Below are 16,695 nucleotides of genomic sequence, written 5' to 3' on the forward strand. Positions count from 1 at the left end.
GGTACCAGGGATGCAGGGCTTTAGCTACGTGGAGATACTGGAGAAGCTGTGGTTGTTCTCCTTAGAGCAGAGAAGGGTAAGAGGAGATTTAATAGCGGTGTTCAAAATCATCAATGGTTTTGATAGAGTAAATAAGGAGAAACTGTTTCCAGTGGCAGAAGGGCCGGTAACCAGAGAACACAGATTTAAGGCAAACGAACCAGAGGCGACATGAGAAAACATTTTTAAACGTAGCGAGTTGTTGTGATCTGGCACACACTGCTTGCAAGGGCGATAGAAGCAGATTCAATAATAACTTTCTAAGTAGAATTGGATAACTATTTGAAGGGGAAATATTTACAGGGCTATGGGAAAGAGCAGGGGAGTGGAACTAATTGGATAGCTCTTTCAAAGAGCCGGTACAGCCATGATGGGCCAAATGGTCTCCTTCTTTGCTGTAACATTCTGTGATTCTATGTCATCGCATCCAATGACACTTAAAATGGCTAATTGGACAGATTATTTCTGCTCACAGAACAAGAACAAAAAAGATTTTAAAAGGCTATTTTTATGAGAACTAAAGCTTTAGGGATCTGGGGAAACTTCCTCCAGTGTTCCTCACTTGGTGACAGAGCCTTCAGTGACCTTGGCCCCGCCCTCTGGACTTCTTTCCCTATACCTCTTGCTGCTTTCCTATGAATACCTCTGTAGTGTATGTGCCTTTAAGGGGAGAACTACTTTTTACAGCTCCTGTATACTGTAGTACCGGCAGTGACCACACCTGTATATAACCCTGAGTAGGGATCTGTACTTTTTAGTTTTAGAGCAACCCTCATCCAGTAAACACCTGTTGATTGTTCCTCTGCAGTCTCTGTCGATTATTTGAAGGACACACTACCTAAAGATTCATGGATTCAACATTGGCAACGAGGTGATTCGAACCTACCTGCAACTCTGCAGAAGAAGGCCGATTCCATCAGTGCGGGCGTTGACCATCCTGAGAGGACTTGAGCAGGCAGAGGAGGCTATGGAGAGCTGGGCTTGGTTCTCCAGCCGCGACGATCCAGCGGAGCGGGCTGGCAGCAGGTACGGCGCAGACCCTTCCCGGACAGCGGCGGTGGGAGCCGACCGACGGCACAGAAAAAGGCCGAGCAGCGTCGACGGGTAAGAGAGAGGGTAAAGCACACAGGGCGCAGCTGGGGTTGAAGACCGAGCGGCATCAACGAGAGAAGCGCGCAGGAAAACGCGCAGAGCGCGGCCGGTGTTCAAGGGCTGAGCAGCGTCCGCGGGGGAAGAAAAGAAAGCACGGGAGATGCCATTTGGGCCACAGCGGAGAAGAAAGGGAAGCACGGGAGACGCCATTTTGAGCCAGCGGAGAAGAAGGGAGAGCGCGGGAGATGCCATTTTGAGCCAGCGGAGAAGAAGGGAGAGTGCGGGAGATGCCATTTTTAGCCAGTCTAACCACACCCAGGGATGCAGAAGAGTGGCAGGGTCACAGTGTTCGACAATGAAGTCGAAGATTGGGCGACATATGTAGAACGCATAGAGGTGTACTGCAAAGCGAATGAAGTGCCAGATGCCAGGATTGCACTGGTATTGTTGAATTCCATGGGTGCAAAAACATACGGCTTACTGCAAAATCTAGTCACCCCAGAGTAGCCAGTGGAAAAGGATTTTGAAAGCATAGTGGCAATCCTACAGGACCACTTAAACCCCACACCGCTGCTGATAGCAGAAAGATTTAAGTTTCACAAAAGGAACCAGCATAAAGACGAAAGTAATGCTGAGTATTTAACGGAACTGTGCAAGCTATCGAAACACTGCCAGTTTGGAACGGGACTAGCAGATACTTTAAGGGACAAGTTTGTGTGTGGGCTTCAAAGTGAAGGAACCCAGAAACGGCTTCTATCAGAAAAGGATCTTACACTGGACAAGGCTTTCAACATGGCAGTATCACACGAAGCAGCCGCACGGGGTGCTGCAGAGATACAACGGAGACCGCAAGAATATGGCACAAATGAAATGTCATATGGAGCAGTGAAGTGTTATCGCTGCGGCAGAACAACACACGACCATAAGGATTGTTGGTTCAAGGACCAAGTGTGCAGACAGTGTGGAAAAGTAGGACACATAATAAGAGTCTGCAGGTCGGGAAAGAAAACCAGCAGCAAGAAACCTCCACAGGAGAAGTACAAAAAGGTACATAAGGTGACAGAGAGTAGTTCAGATGAACAGAAAAGTGATACAGACTCCGGAAGCAAGGAGCTGGGTTGTCTGAAACTACATAATGTAACCAAAATGGAGGATCACCAAACTATCTGGGTCATGCTCAAGATAGACGGAGTCCAAGTGAAAATGGAATTGGACACAGGATCAGCCCTAACAGTCATAAACCAAAGGGACTACAAGCGGCTATTCTCACATATACCCTTGAGAGATACAGAGATTATCTTGAAGATGTACACGGGGCAAAAAGTCTACCCCAAAGGAAAAATAAGGGTGAACGTGATATACAACGGCAAGGAAACACCAAAAATGGACTTATATGTATTGCCAGATGGAGGACCACCACTACTAGGACGTGAATGGATCCGGAAGATACAGTTAGATTGGCATGCCATACAAGCACTGACAGTAGATGCCAAAAAGGATGAGGACGTCACACCTGGATGACTGTCAAAAATGCTAACTGACGCACAAGAAGTGTTCCAGGAGGGACTCGGAACACTAAAAGGCGTAACAGCGACGATCAAAATAGAGGAAAATGCAAGCCCAAAGTTTTTTTAAGGCCAGACCGGTGCCTTATGCGATCCGCCCAGCCGTCGAAGCAGAGCTGGAAGGTTTGGAACGTTCTGGAGTACTGTCCAAAGTGGACTGGAGCGAGTGGGCTACACCCATTGTGATAAAAATAATAACTTCCGGGAAGTTATGTCATCACTTCCTGTGAACTGTGAACTATGAACTATGAACTGTGTACATACCTCACTTCCTGTCATATGTCACTTCCTGTTGGACTGGTATAAATACTGGTCTGTTCAGTATTGTAAGAGGCTTCTACCAGAGGCATGGTAAAGACCTCTCTTGTATATAGTGTGTTTATAAGTTACTTAAAGCTTACTTTAAAGTTACTTGATGGTAAGTCTCCTTTTTCTTACATCAATTTAAGTAACTTAGTATTTACACTGACAAATACTAGACCTTCAGACAAACTCGGAAGTTAAGGATCCAGGGAACCACCCATCATGGAGAAAATCCTTAGACCTATTCGTCTGGACTTGGACCCGAATACACCAGCAGCTGGCAGGGTATGGAAGCATTGGTATCGTACTTTTGAGAATTTTCTGGATGAATGTAAAGCGGATGCTCCTGCTAAATTGAAGATACTTGTCAATTATGTGACCCCAAAAGTGTTCGAATATGTTGATGAATGGGATAATTATGAAGAGGTGATTCGGGCACTTAAGAAACTGTATGCGAAGACCCCAAATGAGGTCTATGCTAGACATCTACTGGCCACAGCCCGACAAGGGCCAGGGGAATCAATTGACGAATTCCTGCAAGAACTTCGCAGGCTCAGCGTAGATTGTAACTTTCAGGCAGCCTCAGCTAAGCTGTACCGCCAAGAAATGATTCGTGATGCTTTCATCTGCGGGATTGCCTCTCCATTTATACGCCAGCGTCTACTAGAAAGTAAAACACTTGAGCTACAAAAAGCTTTTGACCTAGCTTGTTCACTGGATTTGGCAAAGAGAAATGCAGACCTCTATCAGCTGCCCAGATCTCGATCTGCTGCTGTAGCTGCAACCAGACAATTCAAGCGGTCTCAGGTGAACCCTATCATGGGGGAATCTAATTCTGATAATTCTGATGAAGAAGAGGAGGACGACCCCACTTTAGCAGCCTCTTGGCAATCTAGGAAGGAATGCTTCTTTTGTGGAGATGCTTTTCACCCTAGGAAAACCTGCCCTGCTCGCAATGCAATCTGCAGTTATTGCGGGAAAAAAGGACACTTTGCTAAAGTTTGCCTATCAAGGGCCTCTACGAGGGCCAATCCAGCTAAGGCCTACCGAACTGCCCCAATTAGGGCCTATCAAGATGCTCCAGCTAGGACCTATCAAGCTTCCTCTCGAGCTCTCTCCCGAAGAAGCACACCGAGAGTTTTAGCCACTCTCTGTGCAATGACACCAATTACAGCTGCTTGCCCACAGAACCTGTCTCATGCAGCCACAAAAATTTCAATTAAAGGGCATACCTTAGATGCCTTAATTGACTCAGGAAGTACTGATAGTTTCATTAAGGAACAGATTGTTGCGAAATTGAAACTACATGTCTTCCCATCGGACCAGGCAATTGCGATGGCCCAGTCATCACTTAATACCAGAATCTCCGGCTTTTGTGTTGTTGATATGACACTTCATGGTCGTATGTATCCCTCCACCCGACTTTCGGTGCTCAAGGACTTATGTAGTGATCTCCTCTTAGGGCTGGACTTCCAAAAACAGCATAAGAAACTCACCATTGAGTTTGGTAGATCCAAACCCGGACTTACTATTTCTAATATACCGTCTAAATTACCATTTTGTGCATTATCAGCAGCTTCACTTGATGAACCCTCATTATTTGCCAGTATTCCGCCTCAATGCGAACCGATAATAACGAAATCGCGGCGCTTTAATCAGGAAGACCAATCTTTTATTGCGGCTGAAATCTCTCGACTTCTAGCAGAGGATATCATTGAACCATGTTCGTCGCCCTGGCGGGCTCAAGTCGTCATTGTCAAGAACCCTCTAAAACCTCACAAACAGTGACTATGCATCGATTATTCGCAAACCATCAATCAATATACCGACTTGGACGCCTACCCATTGCCACGCATTGATGATATGGTTAATAAACTGGCCGAATACAAAGTGTTCTCAACTTACGATTTAAAAAGTGCCTATCATCAGTTACCCTTGAAGGTCTCAGATAAGCAGTACACAGCCTTTGAGGCTAATGGACGGCTGTACCAATTTCGTCGCCTCCCATTCGGGGTTACTAATGGAGTGGCTGTCTTTCAACGGGCAATGGATGGCCTGGTTAAGCAGGGAAACCTAAGGGACACTTTTCCCTATCTTGATAACATTACCATTGCAGGTCACGATCAACAGGAACACGACTCCAACCTCCAAAAATTTCGGGATGCCCTCCATCGCCGTAATTTGACCCTGAATGAATCCAAATCTGTTGAGTCGCAACCGACCATCAACATCCTTGGCTACTGCGTAGGCAATGGTATCATTAAGCCAGACCCAGAAAGACTTCGCCCGCTCCAAGAGCTCCCGTCACCTAAGAATCCGGCTTCTTTACGTCGGGCTCTCAGTCTGTTTGCATACTACGCTAAATGGATTCCTCATTTTTCGGACAAAATCCAACCCTTGCTGCATGCTAGATCATTTCCACTGGGAACAGCGGCTGTTGCAGCCTTTAACCTTCTCAAAAAACAGTTGGAGAAAGCGGCTCTTCACTCCATTGATGAGAATCTCCCTTTCGTGGTTGAATGTGATGCCTCGGAGGTGGCGATCTCGGCTACTCTGAATCAGGAAGGTCGTCCTGTAGCATTTATGTCCAGGACCTTACAAGGTGCCGAGCTACATTATCCTCCGGTTGAGAAAGAAGCCACAGCCATCATAGAGGCAGTACGGAAGTGGAACCATTTTCTAGCTCGCCAGCACTTTACATTGATCACGGACCAACGATCAGTCACCTTCATGCTCGATAATCGAAAACGAACCAAAATTAAGAATAATAAAATACAACTTTGGAGGATGGAACTGGCCTCTTTTGGTTATACCATTCTCTATCGGCCTGGCAAGGAGAATGTGGCCCCGGACACCCTCACACGGGCATTCTGCTCCACTATGTCATCCTCCACTCTCATGGATGTCCACAATGGTTTGTGTCATCCTGGCGTTACGCGCATGCTACATTTCGTACGATCACGGAATCTCCCTTTTTCCACTGGAGATGTAAAGAAAATATGCTCAGAATGCCGGCTTTGTGCGGAATTAAAACCTCAGTTCTTCCGCCCCTCAGATGGTATACTCATACATGCAACCCAACCGATGCAACGACTTAGCATCGATTTTAAGGGCCCAGTGCCCTCTTCAACTCGGAACACATATTTGCTCACCATGATCGACGAATATTCACGTTTTCCGTTTGCCTTCCCCTGCTCCAATATGCTGGCGTCCACAGTAATCTGCTGCCTTGAGCAGGTATTTTCTCTCTGTGGCATGCCGGCTTATATTCACTCAGATCGGGGTCCATCCTTTATGTCAAGGGAACTCAAGGACTACCTCTCAGAACGGGGAATTGCTACAAGCAAAACAACACCATACCATCCCATCGGAAATGGGCAGGTAGAGAGGTATAACGGTATCATCTGGAATTCCGTACGTCTCGCTTTAAGATCTCGGGGCCTACCAGACCAGCAATGGGAAACAGTGCATCCGGATGCATTGCACTCTATACGGTCCCTGCTTTCTACAGCCACAAATACTACACCTCATGAGCGGTTCTTTGGATTCCAGCGTCGCTCATCTCATGGGACATCACTCCCATCATGGCTAACTACTCCTGGACCTGTATTACTCCGAAGATACGTTCGGACGTCTAAAAATGACCCTCTTGTAGACGAGGTCGAACTAACCGATGCCAACCCCACCTATGCAAACATACGATATTCCGACGGCCGAGAATCTACCGTATCATTACGGGATCTGGCTCCCTGCCCACCAGGACCTAGTGGGACATCGGGTGATGGCATTTCACCAGGAAACTCTTGGGACCTATCGGGTACCCCTCTCCAGGATCCTGATCGGACACCAACTAGCTTGGTGCCGGTAGAACCCCGTGCTCAAGGTTGCGACCCTCCCAGTACTGCGCATGAAAGTACTGATCCGCCACAGACCAGCTCTGCACCTCCCTCTGAACAGAGGCAGTCCGACTTTGAACCTATTGGGGCTCGTACTCGAAGCCATGATCTCCCCGACCCTTCACAGGGCAATCCAGGCCACACAGACTCTGACCAATGGCCAACCGCATGTAAGCGGACCAGCGACCCTCTACGACGGGAATCCAAACGGGTGCGACTCTTCCTTGTTCGGCGGCTGCGGACCAAAAGGTAGACCACAGCCTCCTAATCCTGCAGGAGGGAAGAATGTGATAAAAATAATAACTTCCGGGAAGTTATGTCATCACTTCCTGTGAACTGTGAACTATGAACTGTGTACATACCTCACTTCCTGTCATATGTCACTTCCTGTTGGACTGGTATAAATACTGGTCTGTTCAGTATTGTAAGAGGCTTCTACCAGAGGCATGGTAAAGACCTCTCTTGTATATAGTGTGTTTTTAAGTTACTTAAAGCTTACTTTAAAGTTACTTGATGGTAAGTCTCCTTTTTCTTACATCACCCATCGTTCCTGTAATGAAGAGGTCGTTGAGTAATACGCCTGGGGAACCAAAGAAGATTTGCATCTGTAGGGACTTTAAGGTGACAGTGAACCCAGTCCTTCACACGGAACAATATCCGCTTCCGAGGATTGAAGATATTTTTGCCTCGCTATCTGGAGGAAAACGCTTCACTAAGATTGATCTGGCCCAGGCGTACCTGCAAATGAAGGTAGAAGAAGCCTCGAAACAGTACCTCACAATCAACACTCACAAAGGTCTCTACCAATACAACCGGCTGGTGTTCGGTGTAGCATCAGCTCTGGCTATTTGGCAAAGGGATCAAGTCCTGCAAGGGATTCCAGGGACCCAGTGTTATTTGGATGACATCCTGGTCACGGGCAAAAATGACAGTGATCACCTCGCCAACCTGGAGCAGGTGCTCACTAGATTGAAGGAATATGGGCTCCGAGCTAATCGCCACAAATACGAGTTTTTCCAGAAGCAGATCTCGTATTGTGCCCACGTTATTGATGAAGAGGGGTTACATAAGTCCCCTGAAAAGATTGAGGCAGTAGTCAAGGCTCCAGCACCAGAAAATGTGTCACAACTGAGGTCATTCCTCGGGCTGGTGAACTACTACCATAAGTTCTTGCCGAATTTGTGTACGTTACTACACCCACTGAACACCCTACTGCAAACGGGGGTACCTTGGAAGTGGAATGACAAATGTTAACGAGCTTTCCAGAAGTGCAAAGAATTGATCACATCAAAAGAGGTGTTGGTTCATTTCAACCCAGCACTACCAATTCGGTTGGCGTGTGATGCATCACCCTATGGTATTGTCGCACAAATTCCCGGACGGCTCGGAGAGGCCAGTAGCCTTTGCGTCTCGGTCACTAACCTCAGCCGAGCGTAACTACACCCAGATTGACAGGGAGGCCCTCAGCCTAGTGTGGGGAGTGAAAAAGTTCACCCACTATCTGCACGGGCAGAAGTTCACCTTGCTGACTGACCACCAACCACTTGTCTCCATCTTTAATCCAAAGAAGGGCGTTCCGGTGATGACTGCGCAACGACTACAAAGATGGTCCCTTTTTCTAGGGGCGAGCCAATATGAAGTAGAGTATAAGGGCATGAAACAGCATGGAAACGCTGATGGGCTATCACACCTGCCACTGCCTACTGCGGAGGAAGCACCAGCAGTGGACCCTGTCGAAATATTTTATTCGACTATAATTGAACGCTTGCCAGTAACTAACGCGGATATAGAGAAGGAGACCCGAAATGACCCGACACTGTCTCGGGTATATGATTTGACGGTGAAGGGATGGCCAACACATGGCGACTCACTGTTGCCAGCATTCTCATCCAGAAGAGAACAGCTGTCAGTATGCCAGGGGACCTTGATGTGTGGATCCCGAGTGGTAATTCCACCCAAGTTAAGGGAGAGAGTGCTCAATGAGCTTCACGAAGGCCATCTGGGAGGGGTGAAAATGAAAAGCCTTGCTAGGGCTTGTGTGTGGTGGCCGGGGATCGATCAGCAAATCGAGGACCTGACAAAGAGCTGCTCAGGATGCCAGAAGGTCCAAAATGCACCACCACATGCCCCTCTACACCCATGGGAGTGGCCCTCCTCTCCATGGCAACAGGTGCATATTGATTTTGCTGGTCCATTCATGGACTCAATGTTCTTAATAGCCGTGGATGCGCACTCGAAATGGCCTGAGGTGATCAAAATGTCCTCCACCACCACGGAGAAAACGATTGCAGTCCTACGGACCATATTTGCCAGGAACGGCTTGCCAGAGCAGATTTGCTCTGATAACGGACCACAGTTTGTGTCCGAAGAGTTTCAGGAATTTATGAAAAGGAATGGGGTAAGGCATTACACATCCGCCCCGTATCATCCAGCCACAAATGGATTGGCTGAGAGGTTCGTACAAACCTTTAAAAAGGCCGTAAGGGCCATGTGCGATGACGACATTCCACTGCAGCATAAGGTGGACAATTTCCTGTTAGCCTACAGAAATGCAACACGTGCAGTTACCAACCAGACCCCGGCCATGATGTTCTTTAACCGAAGGTTGAGATCTCATCTGGATTTGCTCAGACCAAATGTACGAAGAAATGTTGAGAATAAGCAATTCCAGCACATCAATGAGAAGCCAAAAAGGAGCTTCAATGTAGGGCAACCAGTCTTGGCCCGCGACTACCGAACAGAGAAATGGCAACCAGGAACGATATGCACACGGCAGGGGCCACTAATGTACACAGTGAATGTTGGGGAGAACATTGTGAGACACCATGTCGACCAGATCCTAGCGTCACAGGAACGAGTCAACCCCATGTCTCACGTACCTGGTAATGAACCCGACATACAGGTAGCATCTACCCCAGAAACAGTAGTATCAGAAGCCGATGAACCAACCGACGACAGGGGGCCAGAATCGCCTCCGCACCAAGAGCAAGACACTCAGGAAAGGCGCTATCCAGAAAGGATCAGGAAGCCGCCCCAAAGACTGAATTTATAAATGGACTATTTTCAGTTAATGTTGCATGTTAAAAGTGTTAATTGTTAAATGAATGTTATGGTACTGTTAATCTAAAAGGGGAGGAATTGTAGTGTATGTGCCTTTAAGGGGAGAACTACTTTTTACAGCTCCTGTATACTGTAGTACCGGCAGTGACCACACCTGTATATAACCCTGAGTAGGGATCTGTACTTTTTAGTTTTAGAGCAACCCTCATCCAGTAAACACCTGTTGATTGTTCCTCTGCAGTTTCTGTCGATTATTTGAAGGACACACTACCTAAAGATTCACGGATTCAACAACCTCCCTTTAAAATTGTACATTTGACCAATTCTCTCAGATCCTTGCTCTCGCTTTCTCTCCTGTGTGGAGTGTCTTGGGATATGTTATTATGTTAAAAGCAATGTGCAAATAAAAATTTTGTTGTTGGTCAAAATTACTAATCGTGATACTATTATGACCCATTTAAAAAAAAACTTGTTTTCATTACCTCTCGGATCAACTTTCTTCTTAGAGACCCCACCGGCCTCACCCCCCACCATTTTTCTTTGTGAGCAAGCTTAAATGGGAGTGTTGGAGCAGGATACAGATGGGTACGACAAAACCTCTTTCTTTGTATGTAAATAAACTGCTTATCACTCACAATAGGTTTGTCATGCTGGAAGAAATTGCAGCAACACATTATAACTGCTGTGTATGTACCTTTAAGGGAATAACTGGTCTTAGACTGCAGTACCGACAGTGACCACCCCTGTATAAAAGGCCCTAGCAGGCTTCTGTAGTTTCAGTTTCAAGCTGCCTCTTGTTCAGTAAAGTACCTGTTAAACTGTTCTCCCGAAGTCCGTGTATTATTGAGGCGCGGACTTTACAGTGGCGACGAGTAAGTTCGAACTCACCTGCAGTGTGGCATCATCTCACGGGGATCTCGTCTGAAAGGAAGGTTCAGGAAGGTCGTAGTCTGAGCAATGGGTGTCGACCGAGGGCAACTGCCCGAAGAATCCATCGGTGTTTGGAGAATTGCGGGAGAGACTGTGGTTCTAGCGAATCGTGCTGGTAGCAGGTAGCGCGCTGACCCTTCCGGACTACGGCGGGCTCAAGTTCGATCGAGCGGCTCTACAAATCGGGCTGCGCAGCGTCGCCGGGAAAAGAAAACGAGAGAGAGGGTGGAGCGCACAGGGCGCGGTCAGTGCTCGAGAACAGGACAGCGGAGAGAAACTAAACGGGGGGGGGGGAAGGAAAGCGAGACGCGCCAAAGCTGCGGGTCGCCGCCATTACCCCGTAGAACGCTAGGCTTTCAGCGTTGCAGTATCCTACGAAGCAGCAGCATGGGGAGCTGCGGAAATACAACAGAAACCACAAGAATACAGCGCTAACAAAATGGCGTATGGAGCCGAAAAGTGCTATCGCTGCGGCAGAACAACCCATGAGCAGAAGGACTGCTGGTTTAAAGACAAAATATGTAGGCAATGCGGGAAAAGGGGACATATAGCAAGAGTCTGCAGGTCGGGAATGAAGACCAACACGACAAGAACTACTAAGGAACAGTACAGGAAAGTAAAGAAACTGACAGATAGTAGTTCAGAAGATCAGGAGAGTGATAAGGACTCTGGGAGCAGGCGACTAAGTTGTTTAAAGTTACACAACGTGATCGCAAAAGAAGATCACCGAACCATTTGGGTCACCCTCATGATAGCAGGGTCCCCAGTGAAGATGGAATTGGACACAGGATCAGCCCTAACTGTCATGAATCGACGAGACTATGAGCGGCTATTCTAACACATACCCTTAAAGGACACGTCTATTGTATTGAAGACATACACGGGGCAAAAGGTCTACCCAGAGGAAAAATAAGGGTGCCAGTTGAATATAACGGAAAGGAAACACAGAAACTATACATGTATATACCACAAGATGGAGGACCACCATTATTGGGACGTGAATGGATTCGAAGACTACAATTGGATTGGCATTCCATTCTGGCACTAACTCTGACTGACAAAAAAGATGATGACGTCGCACCTGGACGTCTGTCACAAATTCTATCTGACGCGGAAGAGGTGTTCCAACAAGGACTTGGGACTCTAAAAGGAGTAAAGGCAACCATAAAGATTGAGGATAACGCAACCCCAAAATTTTTCAAGGCCAGACCGGTGCCATACGCGATACGCCCAGCTGTGGAAGCTGAACTGGAGAGTCTGGAGCGTTCGGGGGTGCTGTCTAAGGTGGACTGGAGCGAGTGGGCCACACCCATCGTTCCTGTAATGAAGAAAGCATTGCGCAACACGCCTGGGGAGCCAAGGAAGGTTCGCATCTGTGGGGACTTCAAGGTGACTGTGAACCCAGTCCTGCACACAGTACAGTATCCGCTTCCGCGGATAGAAGATATTTTCGCCTCACTATCTGGAGGGAAACGTTTTACAAAGACCTGGCTCAAGCGTATCTACAAATGGAGGTGGAAGAAGCATCTAGGAATTACCTCACAATAAACACTGACAAAGGCCTTTACCAGTACAATCGACTGGTATTAGGGGTAGCATCGGCCCCGGCTATGTGGCAGAGGGCAATGGAACAAGTCCTGCAAGGGATCCCGGGGACCCAGTGTTATTTGGACGACATCCTGGTTACGGGCGAAAATGACAATGAACACCTTGCCAACCTGGAACAGGTGCTCACGAGATTGCAGGAATATGGGCTACGAGCCAACCGTCCCAAATGCGAGTTCTTCGGGAGACAAATCTCGTATTGTGGCCACATGATTGATGAGGAAGGGTTGCATAAGTCGCCGGACAAGATTGAGGCTGTAGCCAAGGCTCCAGCACCAGAAAATGTGTCGCAACTGAGGTCGTTCCTCGGGTTGGTGAACTACTACCATAAGTTCTTGCCGAATTTATCTACAATTCTGCACACATTGAACGCCCTCCTTCAAACTGGTGTAACGTGGAAATGGAGTGATGAGTGTAAGCGTGCCTTTCAGGAATGTAAATGCCAAATCACTTCAAAAGAAGTATTGGCCCACTACAACCCAACACTACCGATTCGGTTGGCATGTGATGCGTCACCTTACGGCATTGGAGCGGTGCTGTCACACAAATTCCGTGACGGTTCAGAGAGGCCAATAGCCTTTGCATCACGCTCGCTAACCTCAGCCAAGCGTAACTACGCCCAGATTGACAGGGAGGCCCTCAGCCTGGTGTGGGGGGTGAAGAAGTTCAATCACTATCTGCACGGGCAGAAATTCACTCTACTGACTGATCATCAACCCCTGGTCTCAATTTTTAACCCAAAGAAGGGCGTTCCGGTGATGACGGCGCAACAGCTGCAAAGATGGTCACTTTTTCTAGTCACATCAGTACGACATAGAGTACAAGGGTACGAAACAGCATGGAAACGCTGATGGGCTGTCGCGCCTACCGTTGCCTACGGTAGAGGAAGCACCTGCAGTGGACCCTGTTGAGATATTCCATGCGACCATAGTTGAATGTCTACCTGTTACAAACTAAAGTATAGAGAAGGAAACCCGAAATGACCCGACACTCTCTTGGGTCTATGATTTGACGGTGAAGGGATGGCCAGCATATGGCAACTCACTGTTGCCAGCATTCTCGACAAGGAGGGAACAGCTGTCAGTGTGCCGGGGAACCTTGATGTGTGGATCCTGAGTGGTAATTCCACCCAAGTTGAGAGATAGAGTACTCAATGAGCTTCATGAGGGTCATCTGGGAGGGGTAAAAATGAAGAGCCTAGCCAGGGCGTTTGTGTGGTGGCCGGGAATCGATAAAGAAATCGAGGATATGACCAAGAGATGCACAGGATGCCAGAAGGTCCAAAACGCTCCACCACAGGCCCCGCTACATCCATGGGAGTGGCCCTCATCTCCATGGCAACGGGTACACATTGATTTCGCTGGTCCATTTATGGACACAATGGCCTAGAAATTCAGTTGGCTGCGCCAGCCGTTAGCGCCTTAGGAGGAGCAGATCTCGAGCGCTAGGCGCTTAGCGCCCGGGCACAGTGCGATCTGCGCCTCGCCCCAACTTCAGTAGACATTTAGCGCCGGCGCAAAGTCTTTGCGCGCGCTCAGCTGCGCGCGCAGATCATTACGTCATTTCGTCGTGCAACGCCCTCTGTGCGCCCGGAACCGGAACTTCACTCGCGCCGCCCCATTGTGCGCCGGGCGGCCCTAACGACTGTGAAGTGGAACGGTACACAGCCGAGGCGGGCCGCGGGGAGCGCAAATTAAAGGGCACTTACCCTGCACTATAAAGGGCAGCCATTTTGCAGCATTCACTCTTGTGCAACGGATTTTTGGAGAGAGACCAAGGAAGAGAGCTTACTGCTTTGGCCCAACACTAGGACAGGTCTTTTTGGCTTCAGGCCAGAGCTTTGCAATTATCTTTGCCTTCATTGAGATCTCAGTGTTTGCCAGCATATTATGGGGGCTGCATTGGGTGCCAATGCTGAGTTTCAGCCTTATGTCGGAAGGGCTTACAGACGCCGTGAGAGAGTGGCAGCCCTGGCTAGACGCAGAGGGGGCAACAGGCGTCGCCAAGTGAGGCCTTACCCACCCAGGGTATACCGCCAGCAGTTCTCCTATCTCAGCATGTCTGCCGCGCAGTGTGTTAGGAGGCTGCGATTCAGAAGGGAGGTGGTTGCAGACATCTGCCAGCTGCTTCACAGAGATCTGCGTCCACAGCTGATGCGCAGGACGTCTCTGTCGGTGGCAGTGAAGGTGACGGTGGCTCTCAACTTCTATGCCACCGGCTCCTTCCAATCCGCTGCTGGGGACATCGCTAACATCTCCCAGTTCGCCGTGCATTGCTGCATCCGCCAGGTGACCAATGCCCTTTTCAGAAGGAGATGTCAATTCATCTCCTTCCCCATGACCCTGGACAAGCAGCAGCAGCGTGCAGTGGGATTTGCAAGAATAGCGGGCTTCCCCATGGTGCAGGGCGCCATTGACTGCACGCATGTGGCTTTGCGGGCACCTCTGGAGCATGCCGAGGATTACCGCAACCGGAAGGGCTACCATTCCCTCAACGTACAGCTGGTGTGTGACCACAGGCAGCGCATCCTAGCTGTCAATGCCCGCTTTCCAGGCAGCAGCCACGATGCCTTTATCCTGCGACAGACAACTGTGGCTGACATGTTCCAGGCACAGCCTCACCCAAGAGGATGGCTTATCGGGGACACAGGCTATCCTTTGTGTACCTGGCTCATGACCCCGCTCCGCGCGCCCACGACCCCTACTGAAGAGGCATACAACGAGAGCCATCAAGCGACCAGGAACCTCATCGAACAAACAATCGGCGTCCTGAAGCAATGGTTCCGCTGTCTGGATCGCTCCGGGGGAGCCCTCCAGTATTCGCAGGAGCGAGTCTCCCAATTCGTCGTTGTTTGCTGCATGCTGCACAACCTGGCTATCCGCAGGACTCAGGCACTGCCACCTCACGTTGGACCACCACCTCAGGAGGAGGAGCAGGAGGAGCATGAGGAGGAGGAGGACGAGGAGTACCAGCCCAGGAGGGAGGCAGAAGGTCCAAGGGCCACCCGTCGGCGGCTTATTGAACGTCACTTCTAGGCCCCCTGTCAGGGAATGGCTTGTGCCAATGAAAGAACATGATTGCAGCCGCTCCGCAAGCCCTCAGCCGGTTAAACATAGAAACATAGAGATAGGAACAGGAGTAGGCCATTCGGCCCTTCGAGCCTGCTCCGCCATTCAATGAGATCATGGCTGATCTTCGTCTGAGATCTTAGCTGATCTTATCAGTTCAGTACCCCGTCCCCGCCTTTTCTCCGTAACCCTTAATCCCCTTAGCCTTCAGAAATATATCCAATTCTCTCTTGAAAATATTTATTGAATTAGCCTTCACAGCCCTCTGTGGCAGGGAATTCCACAGGCTCACCACTCTTTGAGTGAAGAAATTCTTCCTCATCTCTGTTTTAAATGATTTGCCCGCTATTTTTAGACTGTGGCCCCTGGTTCTGTGCTCCCCTGCCATTGGAAACATTCTCTCTGAATTCAGCCTGTCCAGGCCTGCCATAATTTTATATGTTTCGATGAGATCCCCTCTCAATCTTCTAAACTCCAGTGAGTACAAGCCCAAACTATTCAATCTCTCCTCGTAGGTCATTCCCGCCATTCCAGGTATCAGCCTGGTGAATCGCCGCTGCACTCTTTCCATGGCAAGAACATCCTTCCGCAGATGGGGCGACCAAAACTGTACACAATACTCCAGATGCGGTCTCACCAGCACCTTGTACAGCTGTAGTAAGGTATCCCTATTCCTATACTCGAACCCCCTTGATATGAAGGCCAACATACCATTTGCCTTCTTAATCGCCTGTTGCACCTGCATGCTCTCCTTCAGTGACTGGTGCACAAGAACACCCAGGTCCCTCTGCACTTCCCCATCTCCCAATCTATTGCCATTTAGATAATAATCTACCCTCCTGTTTTTACCCCCAAAGTGGATAACCTCGCATTTATCCACATTATAGTGCATCTGCCACGTATCCGCCCATTCCCCCAACCTGTCCAAATCGCACTGTAGCCTCCTGACATCCTCATCAGAGCCCACCCCTGCTCCTAGTTTAGTGTCGTCAGCGAATTTGGAAATATTGCATCCAATTCCCTGATCCAGATCATTTATATATATTGTGAACAGCTGGGGTCCCAGGACAGATCCTTGCGGCACCCCGCTGGTCACTGCCTGCCACTCCGAAAACGAGCCGTTTATTCCAACTCTCT

This window comes from Somniosus microcephalus, chromosome 1, assembly GCF_052327205.1.
Source record: "Somniosus microcephalus isolate GS21.2 chromosome 1, FLI_Smic_1.0, whole genome shotgun sequence".
In the NCBI taxonomy this organism is placed as follows: Eukaryota; Metazoa; Chordata; class Chondrichthyes; order Squaliformes; family Somniosidae; genus Somniosus; species Somniosus microcephalus.